The 10,441-nt window shown below is 36.8% G+C and overlaps 1 long non-coding RNA gene across 1 annotated transcript in view; it reads left to right on the top strand.

Moving 5' to 3' along the window:
• The window catches only part of LOC308062612, a 50,739-nt gene that overhangs the window by 13,896 nt on the left and 26,402 nt on the right, over window positions 1–10,441 (top strand). The window contains exon 2 of the long non-coding RNA XR_013927644.1: window positions 180–10,441. This exon is cut by the window's right edge and continues 26,402 nt beyond it. This is a non-coding gene — a long non-coding RNA (uncharacterized lncRNA). The remainder of the gene's footprint in view (window positions 1–179) is intronic.

Genomic DNA, 10,441 nt, shown 5'->3' with positions numbered 1-10,441 from the left:
CAGATACCCCACAGCTCTGGGGAATCTCCAAGTCTGTGAAAAAGACTATGGTGGAAATAGATCTTCTGACCTTGTGTGTCTTTTCTTTTTTTAATTAAATACAGATGTCTTATGCAATAGTTTGTTCCTAAGAAAAAATAATCTGTCTTTTTTAATTGTCTTTCACTTAAAACCATAAGGAGGAGTAGCAGGCTTTGGCTTCCACCTTTGCTGCAGATCTGGTAGAGTACTGATGACAGCAAAGGGAAGACACCCAGGAAAAGTAGCTGGGTAGGAAACCTGAACCATGTCAACACTATCAGGTATTTTCATTGGTCATGTATGTGGCCAGTGAGGGGCGATGAGAAGCATGGGGCCAGATAAACAGTTTCTGTGCACCAGGGTCTCCATGGAGTGGAAAGCAGGGCACTATACTGGAGTAATTATCACAGAATAGTCTGGTTTTATTTTTATTTTCTGCAGGCTGGGAGGGTGGATTTTCTCCACACACTTCCAGCTGTCTGCCTTCATTTTCCTAGCTGCTAGCTGAGTCACTGGGACTTGGTGCAGTGCCGAAGACCCTGGCTTAGATTAGTTCTTCCCTAATCCTGAATCCCAGTACTTGAGCTATTCTGACAGAGTATTTTATTTGTTAATAACTCCTATTTTTATGTGTTTGCAGTTCTGTCCAATATGAGAATTTTATAAGTTTCTGTGTAAAGAAGTGACTGTTATAGTTTGCTGCTTCTTGACAATGATGCTAAACCAGTTTTCATTGGAACTCTGACTCACTATAGCCCGATTCAGAAAACTGCTGGTTTACCATACTTAAGATAATATTAAAGAGAATAGTGCCATTAAAAACATTACATATTAAGTATCACTTTTGCTCATGTCTTTTCATTGCACTATATTCTGTATATTTGTTACTGTTAATCACTTGTTTCTGAATTCCTGTGCTAAATCCAGGTTAGACTTTTGTGGGGAATCATATGCAAAAAGACCTGACCTTTTTACAGGTGGCAAAGCAGATTTAGGTTAAGACACCAGAGTAAGCAAACAGGAGTCTTTCTAACTAGTATATTCTGGGTACAACTACACTATTTAGATATGCTTCTATTTAGAAAGTGGTTGTGTCCAAACTTACTGCCCTCCCAAGCTGTAGAAGAAATGGGAAGAGAAAAGACACTTTTTTCCACAGACTGTTGTGAGATTGTAATACTTGTTTTTCTTCCAATATGAGAAATGAATGCCAAGTTCCAAAACTGTGACTGACAGGAAAAAAATTCAGATCAGTCAAAATTTTTCTAACAAAGTTTAAAGATTTAGTTATTTTATATTTTAAATAAATCAATTATATCATATAATAACAATAGGTTTGGAAAGAAAAATAATTTAACCCTCTTTTCAAAAGGAGTTTGAAAGGGAGTGTTACAAGTAAATTTCTCTTTTCCTCAGACACAAAACAACAGCAATATTGACTCACATTACAGAATGTTTTAATTTTTAAAGAAAATTTTCAATCAATATTCTAACAAGATTAATCTGTAAAAATTTTCAACACCTACAATAGACATGTTAAGTAGCTCATAAAACATTCAGAGTACTTTTTTCTTATCCTGAAAGGAGCAGCCAAGATAAATTTTTATCCATCTGCAGAGCCACTTGCATCAGCTCAGTCATAAAAAAGGTCATAAGAAATGCCCAAATATCACTTTGACCCATAACTCAGAGAAGATCTTACCCCAAAAGAGCCTGAAATGTTTATCCATGTCCATGATGGATATTTCACTTGGTAGCTGCTGTCAGAACCACCAGCAGATGGTGCCTCAGCTAAACCTCCATGGATAAATGGAAGCAGAATATACCTTTAGAATCTAGCTTGGAAAAGACCTTTAAGATCGTTGAGTATAACTGTTAACCTTGCACTGTTACAACAACAGTTCTGTTCTCCAGGGCTGATCAGAATATTGAAGCAGAAGAAAGAAAAATTTAAGTACTCCATTTCAGGAATGGTACAACTCTGTCACCAGTGCTGGATCTCCCTTTTACTGAAATGTCCTTGGCATAAACCTTTAATAATAATATTTGAACAAATTTGCTAGTCTCCGTTTCTTAAAGTCTGAGATGGTGATGAGTGAAATGGAAAAGATTTTGTTATTTGCTAATAAAAATGGATGTGAGCAGTAGAAGGTAACAGAACCATGAGCCTTTAAATGGCAATTCAAGCCATGCCAAAATTATCTGATTTATTTAGCTGTCAGAATGACAAAATGTAGCAGATTAAGAGAATGGGGTATATGTACGAAAACGTTCATCAAGTTTCATCATCTCTAATTGGAGACAATGACATTTGGGAAGTTCATTGGTAATAAATCTGGAATGGATCAATGTGTATGGAAGAGCAAAGGAGAAAATAGCTCTAGAGACTGGCTGTAGACTCAGTCAGCTTTGTACATTGCTTTCAAAAATGCTTTTTGTAGAGTCCAGTGGCTGCTTGCTTCTTGAATAAAGCTCACACAACTGTCCCTTGCAAAGTTATTTCCTGAAATTTGTTCATGAAAATAGTACTCATAGATGCGTGCTGTTGTTTACACACATGAAAGGTAGCAATGTTCAGAGCTTGCAGAAATTATTAGACAGAAGTTAAAAAAGAATAAGCAAAAGCATCAGTGACACCTTTATAAGAACTGTTTTCTCATGTTATAAAAAGATCTAATCGAGAATAATTCTTTCACTAATCAAAGCACAAAAAACAAGTGTAGAGGAATAGCCCTTATTGCAACTTGGAGAACGGTTTCAGAAACAAACAGAGAGCAGGAAGAAAAATGCTTTTCTAAAACAAACAGCTGTTTAAATCTCTATGCAGTCTTACACAGGATAAAAGATTACAGAGATGGCTGTATACAAGCAGCTATGCTGCCTTCCAACAATTTTTACATAACTTTTAAGCGCAGGTTTAAGTTATTGGATTTATTTTATTGACATTCAAGAAGAAATAGGTTGCAAATATATTTCATGCATGGTTTCTAAAAGAAAAAAAAAAAAAGTGCTTACTGGAGAGGATACTGCACTTCAGTTGCGGACAAAATGATCTCTGTATGCCATACATGACTTTAATGAGTGTTGCAAGGTTTGATTAATATTTATTTGCTCAGTTCTAGAAAAGCACTGCAATAGATGGGACACATATTGAAATACTAATTTCAATTCTTATCAAGCTACTCTGAAAGTATAATGTTTGTCCAGCCTGTTGAATTTGTGAAAGAAGTCTTGAAGAGACATAGTAAAATCCAGAAGAATCATATTTTACAGATAAACATGTCATAAGGATTGTGCCTATACTTGTGCCATAGAAACACTGCTTTTTTTTTAATACATGACATCTATTCTGGCAGTTTCTGAAAAAGCTTCTTAGTCCTGACTCATTTTGATGCAGTAGCTTTTAGATGCTAAGCTTGCAATACAAAATATAGTCAGCTTTAAGGAAAAGTGTGTTATTTATGAACAGCAAGCAACAGTTCAATAATTCAAGTCCATTAGTCATTTATTCATATCAACTTTAAGTCCATCCAGGGCAGATTTATGAATACAGTTCGTAACAAACAGTAGTCACTTTCCACTTCCTAAATCTGCTTAATATTTGTAAAAGTTGAAAAAAATGCACGTATATGTACTAAGGGGTTTGGCATCTTTATATTTTTTTATATAAATGTCAGAATGACTAAAATGCATTTTAAAATTAAAGATCTTTAACATGTAGTTTTACCAGATACTTTATTTTGAGAAAAATCTGAAGGCTTGTAATCGTAGAAAAACTGGTGGAAAAAAGTGGGGGGTTACATTTTTTCCTTTGTGATTTCTATTTTTTACAAACATTCCTAGAGTCGTGTAATTATATTGACATCATTAGACCTTGTGATTCTTACTGAAGAATGAAGCGATTTCAGGATTCATTTTGTTTACATTGTATTATTTTTACTTTCAACCATTCAGCATTTTTCAGAGGTTCAAAAATATCGGCCCGTAATTAGTTCAGTGATAGTGACTAAAGGCAATGGTGATTAGTAAGGGTGACTTCTGGCCACTCAAGCAGTTAAAATGATCAATGGGTCTCTAGTTTGAACATTGTGTTTTAGTAGCTGATGAGGAATTCCAAAAGTCTGGAAGCAGAATATAAAAGCAGAAAGATAATGCAATTGGAAGGTATTACTAAAGCTGACATCATGTCTCTTACAGCCAGACGTGCAGAGCACTGCTGTATCATACATGCCAGATTTGAACAATGTTTGGAAAGGTGCCGGCATCATTACCTATTTGAAAGGAAAAATATCCTACTGATCATGGAATAATATTTCACGGGAAGAATGAAAGCCCCAGTATTCTCTTTTTTTTAGACTCCTCCAGTTTTTGCCAGTACCAGCAAAGAATGGTTCCCAGTAGCAGGGAACCACAGTCAGTTCCTGAGAATTCCTATCCCACTGGTTTGTAGATACAGCAGAAGATACATCTCAAATTTTGTTAGGTTTAAAAATACACTAAACGAATAAAAAACAATCACCTGAAGAAGGAGCTCTGCAGACCAATGAAACAGTTATCGTCACACAAGATCCCTAACATCTCCATATTCTTCTTCCCAGTATTCAGAGGGATTGGTACCCAGCTCAGAAGGGAGTTAGAACATATTTTAAGTGTAAGCACACAACTAATCCAACTGCTACAATATGAGTAAGATTATAAACACCTTTTTGGACCGACACATAGAGGGACAGCTACTCTGGGCTCTAGTTCATGCCCCACATAACGCTGACTTACATATGAATTAACCAAGAAAGGAAAAAGATTGAAATGAATCCAAGAAATTCTAGACTGGAGTTAGGATGGTTCACATAATCTAATGATCTGGCTCATGAAGAAAGTTTAGAGTCCTTATTATTTCCAGAGTTGCTAACAATCTTAAAATGATTATGTTGATATAGAACCAGGAGAACCATCAGGACCTCTACATTTATTTATTATGCTTGCTTCATGACTTTTAAATATGCACATTTAATATGTAAATATTCCCATAATTAATTTATATGCCAATTCTTATCCCCCCCCCCCCCCCGAATATTGTGAGTAAAACCAGGAGAAACAATAACACAAGTAAAAAACCTGGCATTTCATAGTTAACTTTGAAGTAAAGCCAACACAGTACAGAAATAACTTATAAACAAAAGCTGAATGCTACCATTACAAACCCACAGTCATTTAACTACTGCCAGTTTATCTGAAGTTCTGAAAAACTGCAGGCTAAGCCACTGAGGCTTTAATAACTGTATTGGTACAAGTGCTGCTTTCATTGATGAATAACTCAGAAAACCAGAAATGTTGGAACTTTTATCCACTATTTTAGCTGCCAGTCTACTAGGACTGGTTGCGAAGAGAAGATCACTGGAGGAAGATTACTTTATAATGAGTTTTTAAGATTAATAGGCTAAAAATAAAATGTGCAGTTCTTTAAGAACACCTGGGTACGTGCCACAGTCCAGTTCAACTTCTAAGCAGAGTAAAGATATAGAAAAGATTATAAAAAGTTTGGAGAAAGGACTAAGTTAAATGGAAATAAGGTGTAATAGCTATTGCAGAGTTCGCTATGTGCTGCAGTTCCATAATTTTCCTTTCATATTCATTAATACAGACTGCTAAGCCAGGAACAGTCCAAGAATCTGGGACCTTCCAGTATTTCTCCCATTAGTTTTGTCACTGATTTTTCCATGCCACAGGTTCTTCCCTCTACATCTCTGCTATTTATTACAGTGTGCTACATTTTGTGGTAGAGAGATTATTGCAAACTTCAGGATCACACTGAATTTTGAAAAGAAAAGAAAAGATCAGTTGAGTTTCCTTAACTTTTTGATGTATTTTCAAAAGCACTCAAATGAGCACAGTAACCTGCTACTTCCAGCAAGTTACTTCTGAATTGAGGGGACTGGATTTGCTTTTAGTATTACACTGTTTATGGCTAAATGATAAGAATTGTTTCCCATGATTTTTAACCTGATTTCCTGGAAGCCTGGAAAGTACTGATTATTAAAAATAAAACTAGCTTGGATGGATGAACAACAAAAGGAGGCTCGTTCTGCAACCCTTTCTTTGCATCTCTTTATTCAGTTTGCTTTTAGATTAGTGTTCAGAACATTACTGTATACTAACAAACCACAAATTGCTGAATTGGCAGCGGGCTGATAATATGAAAAAAGAATCCCAACCATAAAACCAGCAGGTAACGAAAAGAGATGTCTGCTTCAGGAGCGCTCTTTAAAACTGCAACACATTTTTGCAAAATTGCTTACAACGAGAAGTATTTTACTGTACCTTGGTTCTTCCTCCCTGACAATCACCAGCTGGCTCGCAGCTGGGGGATGTGCTGCAGTGTAAAAGGTTTTGAATGACGTTGTATGAAAATGCGTGCTTGTGTAAAAGCTTGTGTCAACCAACAGCCTTTCTGCTCCTTTACCAGAAGTGTACATTCTGTGCCTCCTGTCTGGGAACTGACAAGCAGCTCCTGTTTGCCAGGCATCTGTCACTGGCATGAATGGACAGTGAAAACCTACTATCCAGCTTTGGGTTTAAAGACTGTTGGCTTCTGCATTGATGGAGAACAGCTCCACTGAAAAATTTACTGTCTCAGATCTCTTCATCTGAGGACTGACTGGTTGCCTTGAAAGGGAAATATCTCCAAGAGTGATCCTAGTTCTTATAGCGGCTGTGAGCACGTGAATGGAGGATATATGCTTAAATATAGAGACTGCAAATTGAGGCTAGGCTTGCAATACAGAAAAAGTACAAGGGAAATATATTTTCCTTTCTGAAAACCCAGTCAAGTACAGATGCTGGTGCTGGGGCTGCAGCTCAGTGAGGAAGCAGGCAGCACAGGTAAGGAGGTGCCACAGGTAAGGTAAGGCTCACCCTGTTTTGCAGTGTGGTGAGTAGGGGCCAGAAATAAAGGTTGCTCTGTGGCCAGCAGATCTGAACTCCAGCCTGCAAGGCCCCAAGAACTGTCCTATCAAGCTGGACCAAATGCTGGTTTAATGCAGTAATCAGCCTCAGGAGATTGTACTGCTATTCACAGCAGCATTTACATAAAAGTAACCTTTGCCTATGTAGACACATTTGGGCCAGTTTTTGTCCAGTTTCTAACAGGGTGCAGAATGTCAAGGAAAAAAAAAACAGGAAACTGAAGAGCCATCCAAACCACCAGGGTAACTCACTGTTCCTGCCGGCATGGTAACTTCCCAAATGAATGGAAACCCTCTGGATGCCTTTACTGCATGTCCAGCAGGGCCAGCGAGTTCTCACCCCCAGTTTGCCTAGTTCGGGAAGGCCAAAGTACTGGAGTGCTTGGTGCTGCCTGGAGCTCCCACTGAACCTTCACAACCTCTGACTACCTCAGTCCAGACCATCAACCTTCTCATCTCACCAGAAACTTTTAGTTTGTTTGTATGGAACAGATGACCTGAAATACTCCACTGTTGCTGTGTGCGGACACAACGATTCACCTATTTGAATATTGTGCAAAAGCAGTCCATATTCTTCTCCCCGTCTTTAAATTTCCACCCAAAAATGTCTGTAAGTGGATTAACTGCCAGGTTTTTGAGAGTGGAAAAAAATGCAACATTTATTTTTTAAATTGGTATCTATGGAAATTCCAATGATGTGATGAGTGATTTCCAAACAAACATTTAGGGGAATGGGTATTGCATTTAATATTACACGCCATAGTTCCCCTTTACACTCAGGGTGATTTCCTGCTCCTTAGGAGAGGACATTACTGATACATCATCAAGTAAGATTGGAACTAATTATTAATATCAGTGTTATTAGTTATAAGCAGCAATGACGTTTGATGGTAAAGATGAGTAAAGGTCATGTCACAAATCAAGCTACAACTCCTGGAGCAAGATAGACTGCTGCTATTCTGTTTCTGCTTGCTGATTAGTGATAAACAGTATCCGCCAAGTTATCAGAGGTAAGGCTGAGGCACTGATGGGTCTGGAGGAAGCAGAAAGCAGATTTTGTCACACAGACAAATATATAACTATAAACAGTTTAGGAGATTCAGATCCTCAGCAAATACAAATGGGTGTGATTATACTAGCCCAACATTCAATTGAACCTGATCTTCGTGAAATTTCTGTTTCTGTCTCCATACATTCACCCATTAGGTAGCCTACACTTTGAGACAGAAATATAACAAAAGATTTTGCTATTAAGTTCACATTTTTGGACTTATACTGTCTACGAACTCAAAGGAAAATCAATTTCCAGAATGTTTCACCAGTGGAAGTCATATAGCAGTTCAGGGATTCTAGAGGAGCATAAAATAATTCATCAAAACAAATTCCAAATGCTAAAGCACAATGCTTACATTTCTCTGATCTTGCAAACAAAAACCTGAATGCCTGTGTAGTGTTCTATGAAAAGAGAAATAAATAAATAAAACCCCACATGCTGGTAAGCCAGATGAGTTACTACCAGAAGATGGCAGTGATGTCTTTTTACAGCTGTAGCCACCATGCCATTTACAAGAATAACCTAATTGCTCTATAGTTACATCATAGTAAAAAAAGGGACATTGGTATAGTCAAACCAATTACCTCCTGGTATCTTCAGCAGTCTATCTCATGTGGAACAATTTTTCAGTAATTTTCACTTCTGTTATTTTTTTTCCTATTTTTAGACTACCATTGTTTTGGAAATCAGCCAAGCTCTGACAGCATGAATAACATTTTAGTTGTAACAGTAACAAACAGTTTGACAAACAGTTTGACATACCTTAAGTTCGATTATTTCCAAATTATAAGAATCTGGTTGGAGACCATTTTTTCCGTCACTCACCAAGTCTGGGCAATCCTTATTTGCTTCATTTTTTTGCAAATTTAATGGCTTTGTGAAATAATAGCAGAAAATGTAGCGAGGGTAAATGTATAAATTTATATAAAATATAAAAATAAACAAGAACATTTGTTTCTTTGTATTCACCTCATAGCTGTATATGTACATTCACAGATGCTAGACCACCATGTGTTTCATTTGAGGGGAATTCCTTAACCTCAGCAGAATAATGCTAGGTTTGCAAAAATGCCTTTAATTTCATGTAGTGATGACAGCCATTCTCTATCTGGGATGATGCAAGGAGCTATAAAGAGAAAATCAAGGTTTCTGCTTTTAATTTCATAGGTCACAGAATTATACCATCCAGAATTAGACAAATGAGTGATTTGTGGAAGGTATGCGATGCCTTTTGCCATAAAGCCTGTCACCTTTACACACTTCATTGTCTCATCAAGAATGAGCGTGTCTGCTACTGCCAGTGCTGCCGTGAACTGAAAGTCTTTCAGATCAAAGGTGATGCTGCTTATCAACAATTCAGCAATAATAATACGATACGCCTGTTTAATTTTTTCTTAGAAGAGTAAAGACTTTTAATTTGAATTGTACAAATGAACTTAAACACTGTTATTGGTAATAATACTGACTTAAGTGTTTTTTCCTTGCCAGTTACAGATTCCCTAAGCTCCTTATTGCTATGTAAATTTGAAAACCCCAAACCTTAGCAATGGATTGGAAGCGCTGATTCTCCTAAAGTCCCCTAAGCAAACTGAACACTGAGCTGCCATGTCAAGCCTGTTAAGTCATTTGAAGGAATTTGGGAAGTCAGCACACTTGGGGTAATTTCCTGGCAATTCATCTATAATGTCTACTGCCTGTTCCAATTTCTGACACATAGATACATTATACTCAACTGTGACCAGCCTGCATAAACAGTAAACTCTCTAAAAAATATAGAATGTGAAGAAATAGGCTTTCTTAGTACTTTTAGAAAGGTAGATAAATCATATTGAACTTGAAATAACAGATGATCAGATCTTGAATGGCTGAATACCTGTGTATACTTTTATCTAAGAACTGAATGTAAAATATGTCAATAATGTAACAGTATTATTTTTTTAAATTATTTCAGGGTATTTACCAAATACCTAAGCACCTGAAGCAATCCTACCACACATGATTAAGTTTCATGTTTGTTTAACACAAGCTTCTCCCATTTATTTATAGAAAAATACCTAAATTCTTGGCAAAGTATGTTTGATTTCTCTTGCATTTATCAGGCTGCTGGTGAATATTTTAAATTATGCAGCTTTCTGAAAGGGATAGCTATGACATAGGAAGTTTGGTGGGTTTTTATTATAAAAGGGAATTGGAAGCTTTTAAAAGATCAAGAGCAATAATGCAAAGATGTAGGTCAGCTGAAATTTAACTTTCCTGGAGCACTCTGAAGGCTTTTAAATACATCTTTAGTAGGAAATCTGTGAGTAGGACTGCGGGTCCTTGCTCTGTGGAAAACCGTTTTCTTTATGAAGTTGTATTCCAAACTCCAGAACACTTATATAACCCCAAATCTTTTCCCTTTTAT

Source organism: Falco punctatus (assembly GCF_963210335.1).
Source record: "Falco punctatus genome assembly, chromosome: 4".
Classification (NCBI taxonomy): Eukaryota; Metazoa; Chordata; class Aves; order Falconiformes; family Falconidae; genus Falco; species Falco punctatus.
This window is presented reverse-complemented; position numbering and strand designations above follow the sequence as displayed.